Consider the following 9589-nt stretch of genomic DNA (forward strand, 5'->3'; position numbering starts at 1 on the left):
TTTACCATCACTGTTGTTCACATCATCTACTTTTATTACGTTGATAAAATCTGTACAGACATCACACCAACCAACTCGCGCGCAAAGTAATAAGACTATATTGAAGGCTTGAAATAATATTGCGATCGATTTTCATCAAGAAATGGGCCAGGAATATTCCTCAATACTGCAAATAATCGTGAAGGCGGATCGCAGAAAAGCGATTGCGTGACGCTCGGTAAGCTGTAAGATGACATGTTATTATATACCTGACGTAAAAACTCTTCAGATTCTTAGTCTGCATTTTGTACCCACTCTGCAGTCTGCAGTCTATATTTTGTATCCAGTCTGCAGTCTGCTGTCTGCATTTTTTACTAACAGGTATCTGTGACACCAATACAGTTTATTTTTGGTTACATTTATTCGCAAAACACACATAATCTACCACAAAATACCTGTGAGTGAGGTAATTTGACATTTTCGTTCTTTCCCACATTAATATTCTTCTCTCCTTTTGTAAGAATGTAGACATCACTCACAATGTTTCAAGTAATCCACCCACCCTATAAAAAAGTAACTCTTGCATGCATACCATGCCTATGTTTTGAAATACGTCTATGCCCTTGGCCAGACTTGAGCGCACTATTTCAGTATACTAGTCCGACACCCGTAGTATCACTACACTTGATTCCAAGGATCCAGTACCATCCAGGTATCCCAGTTACCCTGCTCACAGGGTCTAGTTTTTTTTTTTTTTTTCCTCCGCCACAAAATGGAAAAATTGCGCAATAGTACCCAGAGGTCATTGGGCCCTCAATACCATGACAACTAACTGTGATCCAATGAGGTGTTCACATACTGATCACGCGTGTTATCCCTCAACTCCATGACAACTAACTGTGATCCAATGAGGTGTTCACATGCTGATCACGCGTGTTATCTTGATGATGATTGACGTTGTCATGCACAGACAGGGCCGGGTCACATGACAAACACGAGATTTTGCTTATAAAACTCTTAGGTCAGTTGTTTTGTATTTCAACGTATTTGGATTGCGATCTCCTGGAGCATTATAGCGCAAACGCGCAAAATACTTACAGACGCATATACAAGTCGTATTAATCGCGGCTAATCCACACTGAAAGATGTTATTGAGCGGTAATTTTGGAACGGATTGAGTCGCGAACGCTTGAAAGCCATGAAAGCCTTGAATGCCTTGTATGCTAAGTATGCCAATGTCTTAGTTGAAAAATGTTCACTTGTTGTAAAAAGCAAAATCTGAAATCTGAAACCAAACTGCATATACTCTATGCAATCTATTGAACAACGCTACTACCGTGAGACTGAAGAACATAGCTATAAGGGATGCGAACTGCTTGTGAAGAAAGACGACATGTTGGATTCACTTGATGGCAAGGAACGTAGCTACGATAACAGTACGAATGGTATTAATTTCACGATCAGAAAGGTGAATCTTACGTTTGTTTTCATTGTAGTTGTATGGATATTCTTTTTTAATAAATACGTGATCCAAAACCCTGTGTTTTTTTGTGTATAATTTTGTTATGTTAAATATTGTTTACGCAATTGTCTTGTCACAAGCGGCCCAAGCTCACGTCTCGAGAAAAAGCCAACGATTAATTCATGAACGCGTCACGCGTTGTGTGACTCGGTGTTAAGTTACGAGAGGAACTGCACGTTATAAGGAATAGTACAGGGAACGAAGTATGGTCGATTTACAACGATACATATTTCGAAATATGAACATTTTTCTCGTAAAGTCAATAAAAATTACTCATACCCTGTGTATCCGTTGTATTTTCTGGCGATTTCTGCCGTTTTAAGCTTGCTTTACCATCACTGTTGTTCACATCATCTACTTTTATTACGTTGATAAAATCTGTACAGACATCACACCAACCAACTCGCGCGCAAAGTAATAAGACTATATTGAAGGCTTGAAATAATATTGCGATCGATTTTCATCAAGAAATGGGCCAGGAATATTCCTCAATACTGCAAATAATCGTGAAGGCGGATTGCAGAAAAGCGATTGTGTGACGCTCGGTAAGCTGTAAGATGACATGTTATTATTTACCTGACGTAAAAACTCTTCAGATTCTTAGTCTGCATTTTGTACCCACTCTGCAGTCTGCAGTCTATATTTTGTATCCGGTCTGCAGTCTGCTGTCTGCATTTTGTACTAACAGGTATCTGTGACACCAATACAGTTTATTTTTGGTTACATTTATTCGCAAAACACACGTAATCTACCACAAAATACCTGTGAGTGAGGTAATTTGACATTTTCGTTCTTTCCCACATTAATATTCTTCTCTCCTTTTGTAAGAATGTAGACATCACTCACAATGTTTCAAGTAATCCACCCACCCTACAAAAAAGTAACTCTTGCATGCATAGCATGCCTATGTTTTGAAATACGTCTATGCCCTAGGCCAGACTTGAGCGCACTATTTCAGTATACTAGTCCGACACCCGTAGTATCACTACACTTGATTCCAAGGATCCAGTACCATCCAGGTATCCCAGTTACCCTGCTCACAGGGTCTAGTTTTTTACTGGGATACCTGTGGTAGCCCAGTCATAAAATGCCTTTGTTTTTTTGTCGTCTTTTTTTTTTTTTTTTTTTTTTTTTCCTCCGCCACAAAATGGAAAAATTGCGCAATAGTACCCAGAGGTCATTGGGCCCCCAACACCATGACAACTAACTGTGATCCAATGAGGTGTTCACATGCTGATCACGCGTGTTATCTTGATGATGATTGACGTTGTCATACACGGACAGGGCCGGGTCACATGACGAACACGAGATTTTGCTCATGAAACTCTTTGGTCAGTTGTTTTGCATTTCAACGTATTTGGATTGCGATCTCCTGGAGCATTATAGCGCAAACGCGCAAAATACTTACAGACGCATATACAAGTCGTATTAATCGCGGCTAATCCACACTGAAAGATGTTATTGAGCGGTAATTTTGGAACGGATTGAGTCGCGAACGCTTGAAAGCCATGAAAGCCTTGAATGCCTTGTATGCTAAGTATGCCAATGTCTTAGTTGAAAAACGTTCACTTGTTGTAAAAAGCAAAATCTGAAATCTGAAACCAAACTGCATATACTCTATGCAATCTATTGAACAACGCTACTACCGTGAGACTGAAGAACATAACTATATGGGATGCAAACTGCTTGTGAAGAAAGACGACATGTTGGATTCACTTGATGGCAAGGAACGTAGCTACGATAACAGTACGAATGGTATTAATTTCACGATCAGAAAGGTGAATCTTATGTTTGTTTTCATTGTAGTTGTATGGATATTCTTTTTTAATAAATACGTGATCCAAAACCCTGTGTTTTTTTGTGTATAATGTTGTTATGTTAAATATTGTTTACGCAATTGTCTTGTCACAAGCGGCCCAAGCTCACGTCTCGAGAAAAAGCCAACGATTAATTCATGAACGCGTCACGCGTTGTGTGACTCGGTGTTAAGTTACGAGAGGAACTTCACGTTATAAGGAATAGTACAGGGAACGAAGTATGGTCGATTTACAACGATACATATTTCGAAATATGAACATTTTTCTCGTAAAATCAATAAAACTTACTCATACCCTGTGTATCCGTTGTATTTTCTGGCGATTTCTGCCGTTTTAAGCTTGCTTTACCATCACTGTAGTTCACATCATCTACTTTTATTACGTTGATAAAATCTGTACAGACATCACACCAACCAACTCGCGCGCAAAGTAAGAAGACTATATTGAAGGCTTGAAATAATATTGCGATCGATTTTCATCAAGAAATGGGCCAGGAATATTCCACAATAGTGCAAATAATTGTGAAGGCGGATTGCAGAAAAGCGATTGCGTGACGCTCGGTAAGCTGTAAGATGACATGTTATTATATACCAGACGTAAAAACTCTTCAGATTCTTAGTCTACATTTTGTACCCACTCTGCAGTCTGCAGTCTATATTTTGTATCCGGTCTGCAGTATGCTGTCTGCATTTTGTACTAACAGGTATCCGTGGCACCAATACAGTTTATTTTTGGTTACATTTATTCGCAAAATACACATAATCTCCCACAAAATACCTGTGAGTGAGGTAATTCGACATTTTCGTTCTTTCCGACATTAATATTCTTCTCTCCTTTTGTAAGAATGTAAACATCATTCACAATGTTTCAAGTAATCCACCCACCCTACAAAAAGGAACTCTTGCACGCATAGTATGCCTATGTTTTGAAATAGGTGTATGCCCTTGGCTAGACTTGAGCGCACTATTTCAGTATACTAGTCCGACACCAGTAGTATCACTACACTTGATTCCAAGGATTCAGTACCATCCAGGTATCCCAGTTACCCTGCTCACAGGGTCTAGTTACTGGGATACCTGTGGTAGCCCAGTCATAAAATGCCTTTGTTTTTTTGTCTTTTTACTGGGATACCTGTGGTAGCCCAGTCATAAAATGCCTTTGTTTTTTTGTCTTTTTTTTTTTTGTTTTTTTCCTCCGCCACAAAATGGAAAAATTGCGCAATAGTACCCAGAGGTCATTGGGCCCTCAACACCATGACAACTAACTGTGATCCAATGAGGTCTTCACATGCTGATCACGCGTGTTATCTAGATGATGATTGACGTTGTCATGCACGGACAGGGCCGGGTCACATGACGAACACGAGATTTTTGCTCATAAAACTATTTTGTCAGTCGTTTTGTATTTCAACGTAATTGGATTACGATCATCTGGAGCATTATGGGGCAAACGCTCAAAATACTTTTAGACGCATGCGCAAGTCGTATTGTTCGCGGCTAATCCACACAAAAAGATGTTATTGAGCGGTAATTTTGGATCGGACAGAATCGCGAACGCTTGAAAGCCATGAAAGCATTGAATGCCTTGTATGTCTTGAATGCCAAGTATGCCAATGTCTTAGTTAAAAACGTAAACTCGTTGTAAACAGCAAAATCTGAAATCTGAAACCAAACTGCATATACTCTATGCAATCTATTGAACAACACTACTACCGTGAGACTGAAGAACAAAATTCAAATGGATGCAAACTGCTGGTGAAGAAAGACGTCATGCTGGATTCACTTGATGCCAGGGAACATAGCTACGATAACAGTGCGAATGGTATTAATTTCACGATCAGAAAGGTGAATCTTATGTTTGTTTTCATTGTAGTTGTATGGATATTCTTTTTTAATAAATACGTGATCCAAAACCCTGTGTTTTTTTGTGTATAATGTTATTATGTTAAATATTGTTTACGCAATTGTTTTGTCACAGGCAGCCCAAGGTCACGTCTCGAGAAAAAGCCAACGATTAATTCATGAACACGTCACGCGTTGTGTGACTCGGTGTTAAGTTACGAGAGGAACTGCACGTTATAAGGAATTGTACAGGGAACGAAATATGGTCGATTTACAACTATAAATATTTCGAAATATGAACATTTTTCTCGTAAAATCAATAAAACTTACTCATACCCTGTGTATCCGCTGTATTTTCTGGGGATTTCTGCCGTTTTAAGCTTGCTTTACCATCACTATTATTCACGTCATCTACTTTTATTACGTTGGTAAAATCTGTACAGACATCACAACAACCAACTCGCGCGCAAAGTAAGAAGACTATATTGAAGGCTTGAAGGAATATTGCGATCGATTTTCATCAAGAAATAGGTCAGGAATATCTCACAATAGTGCAAATAATCGTGAAGGCGGATCGCAGAAAAGCGATTGCGTGACGCTCGGTAAGCTGCAAGATGACATGTTATTATATATTAGACGTAAAAACTCTTCAGAGTCTTAGTCTGCATTTTGTATGCAGTCTGCAGTCTACATTTTGTATCCGGTCTGCATTTTGTACTAACAGGTATCCGTGGCACAAATACAGTTTATTTTTGGTTACATTTATTCGCAAAACACACATTATCTACCACAAAATACCTGTGAGTGAGGTAATTCGACATTTTCGTTCTTTCCCACATTAATAATCTTCTTTCCTTTTGTAAGAATGTAGACATCACTCACAATGTTTCAAGTAATCCAGCCACCCTACAAAAAAGTAACTCTTGCATGCATACCATGCCTATGTTTTGAAATAGGTGTATGCCCTTGGCCAGACTCGAGCGCACTATTTCAGTATACTAGTCCGATACCCGTAGTATCACTACACTTGATTCCAAGGATCCAGTACCATCCAGGTATCCCAGTTACCCTGCTCACAGGGTCTAGTTTTTTTTTTTTTTTTCCTCCGCCACAAAATAGAAAAATTGCGCAATAGTACCCAGTGGTCATTGGGCCCTCAACACCATGACAACTAACTGTGATCCAATGAGGGTGAAGGTGTTCACATGCTGATCACGTGTTATCTTGATGATGATTGACGTTGTCATGCACGGACAGGTCCGGGTCACATGACGAGCACGAGATTGTTGCTTAGAAAACTCTTTTGTCGGTCGTTTTGTATTTCAATGTGTTTGGATTACGATCACCTGAAGCATTATGGCGCAAACGCTCGAAATACTTACAGACGCATACACAAGTCGTATTGTTCGCGGCCAGTCCACACTAAAAGATGTTATTGAGCGGTAATTTTGGACCGGATTGAGTTGCGAACTGTGTATCCGTTGTAGTTTCTGGTGACTTCTGCCGTTTTAAGCTTGCTTTGCTATCACTGTTATTCACATCATCTACTTTTATTACGTTGGTAAAATCTGTACAGACATCACACGAACCAACTCGCGCACAAAGTAAGAAGACTATATTGAAGGCTTGAAATTATATTACGATCGATTTTCATCAAGAAATGGGCCACGAATTTTCCACAATAGTGTAAATAATCGTGAAGGCTGATCGAGGAAAAGCGATTGCGTGGCGCTCGGTAAGCTGTAAGATGATATTTTATTATTTACCAGACGTAAAAACTCTTCAGATTCTCAGTCTGCATTTTGTACCCACTCTGCAGTCTCCATATTTTGTATCCGGTCTGCTGTCTGCATTTTATACTAATAGGTATCTGTGGCACCAATACAGTTTATTTTTGGTTACATTTATTCGCACAGCACACATAATCTACCACAAAATACCTGTGTGAGAGGTAATTCGACACTTTCGTTCTTTTCCACGTTATTACTCTTCTTTCCTTTTGTAAGAATGTAGACCACAAGTAATCCAACCACCCTACAAAAAATAACTCTTGCATGCATAGCATGCCTATGTTTTGAAATAGGTGTATGCCCTTAGCCAGACTTGAGCTCCCTATTTCAGTATATTAATCTGACACCCGTAGTATCACTACACTTGATTCCAAGGATCCAGTACCATCCAGGTATCCCAGTTACCCTGCTCACAGGGTCTAGTTACTGGGATACCTGTGGTAGCCCAGTCATAAAATGCCTTTGTTTTTTTGTCTTTTTTTTTTTTGTTTTTTTCCTCCGCCACAAAATGGAAAAATTGCGCAATAGTACCCAGAGGTCATTGGGCCCTCAACACCATGACAACTAACTGTGATCCAATGAGGTCTTCACATGCTGATCACGCGTGTTATCTAGATGATGATTGACGTTGTCATGCACGGACAGGGCCGGGTCACATGACGAACACGAGATTTTTGCTCATAAAACTATTTTGTCAGTCGTTTTGTATTTCAACGTAATTGGATTACGATCATCTGGAGCATTATGGGGCAAACGCTCAAAATACTTTTAGACGCATACGCAAGTCGTATTGTTCGCGGCTAATCCACACAAAAAGATGTTATTGAGCGGTAATTTTGGATCGGACAGAATCGCGAACGCTTGAAAGCCATGAAAGCATTGAATGCCTTGTATGTCTTGAATGCCAAGTATGCCAATGTCTTAGTCAAAAACGTAAACTCGTTGTAAAAAGCAAAATTTGAAATCTGAAACCAAACTGCACATACTCTATGCAATCTATTGAACAATACTACTACCGTGAGACTGAAGAACAAAATTCAAATGGATGCAAACTGCTAGTGAAGAAAGACGTCATGCTGGATTCACTTGATGCCAGGGAACGTAGCTACGATAACAGTGCGAATGGTATTAATTTCACGATCAGAAAGGTGAATCTTATGTTTGTTTTCATTGTAGTTGTATGGATATTCTTTTTTAATAAATACGTGATCCAAAACCCTGTGTTTTTTTGTGTATAATGTTATTATGTTAAATATTGTTTACGCAATTGTTTTGTCACAGGCAGCCCAAGGTCACGTCTCGAGAAAAAGCCAACGATTAATTCATGAACACGTCACGCGTTGTGTGACTCGGTGTTAAGTTACGAGAGGAACTGCACGTTATAAGGAATTGTACAGGGAACGAAATATGGTCGATTTACAACGATAAATATTTCGAAATATGAACATTTTTCTCGTAAAATCAATAAAACTTACTCATACCCTGTGTATCCGTTGTATTTTCTGGCGATTTCTGCCGTTTTAAGCTTGCTTTACCATCACTATTATTCACGTCATCTACTTTTATTACGTTGGTAAAATCTGTACAGACATCACAACAACCAACTCGCGCGCAAAGTAAGAAGACTATATTGAAGGCTTGAAGTAATATTGCGATCGATTTTCATCAAGAAATAGGTCAGGAATATCTCACAATAGTGCAAATAATCGTGAAGGCGGATCGCAGAAAAGCGATTGCGTGACGCTCGGTAAGCTGCAAGATGACATGTTATTCTATATTAGACGTAAAAACTCTTCAGAGTCTTAGTCTGCATTTTGTATGCAGTCTGCAGTCTATATTTTGTATCCGGTCTGCATTTTGTACTAACAGGTATCCGTGGCGCAAATACAGTTTATTTTTGGTTACATTTATTCGCAAAACACACATTATCTACCACAAAATACCTGTGAGTGAGGTAATTCGACATTTTCGTTCTTTCCCACATTAATAATCTTCTTTCCTTTTGTAAGAATGTAGACATCACTCACAATGTTTCAAGTAATCCAGCCACCCTACAAAAAAGTAACTCTTGCATGCATACCATGCCTATGTTTTGAAATAGGTGTATGCCCTTGGCCAGACTCGAGCGCACTATTTCAGTATACTAGTCCGATACCCGTAGTATCACTACACTTGATTCCAAGGATCCAGTACCATCCAGGTATCCCAGTTACCCTGCTCACAGGGTCTAGTTTTTTTTTGTTTTTTTCCTCCGCCACAAAATGGAAAAATTGCGCAATAGTACCCAGAGGTCATTGGGCCCTCAACACCATGACAACTAACTGTGATCCAATGAGGTGTTCACATGCTGATTACGCGTGCTATCTTGATGATGATTGACGTTGTCATGCACGGACAGGGCCGGGTCACATGACGAACACGAGATTTTTGCTCATAAAACTATTTTGTCAGTCGTTTTGTATTTCAACGTAATTGGATTACGATCATCTGGAGCATTATGGGGCAAACGCTCAAAATACTTTTAGACGCATGCGCAAGTCGTATTGTTCGCGGCTAATCCACACAAAAAGATGTTATTGAGCGGTAATTTTGGATCGGACAGAATCGCGAACGCTTGAAAGCCATGAAAGCATTGAATGC

General features: G+C 39.4%; 2 long non-coding RNA genes across 2 annotated transcripts; both read left to right on the plus strand.

Annotated features, from left to right (window-relative positions):
• The first annotated feature begins 4726 nt into the window (after positions 1–4726).
• On the plus strand, positions 4727–5501 carry LOC149038686 (uncharacterized). Its single transcript, XR_016180108.1, has 2 exons — positions 4727–5162; positions 5296–5501. It is a non-coding gene; the product is annotated as an uncharacterized LOC149038686 (long non-coding RNA).
• A 2430-nt stretch (positions 5502–7931) lies between these two features.
• LOC149038687 (uncharacterized) lies at positions 7932–8436 on the plus strand. The gene is made up of 2 exons (XR_016180214.1): positions 7932–8097; positions 8231–8436. It is a non-coding gene; the product is annotated as an uncharacterized LOC149038687 (long non-coding RNA).
• The last annotated feature ends 1153 nt before the right edge of the window (positions 8437–9589 follow it).

This window comes from Pocillopora damicornis, chromosome 10, assembly GCF_964200805.1.
Source record: "Pocillopora damicornis chromosome 10, jaPocDami1.2, whole genome shotgun sequence".
Taxonomy (NCBI): Eukaryota; Metazoa; Cnidaria; class Anthozoa; order Scleractinia; family Pocilloporidae; genus Pocillopora; species Pocillopora damicornis.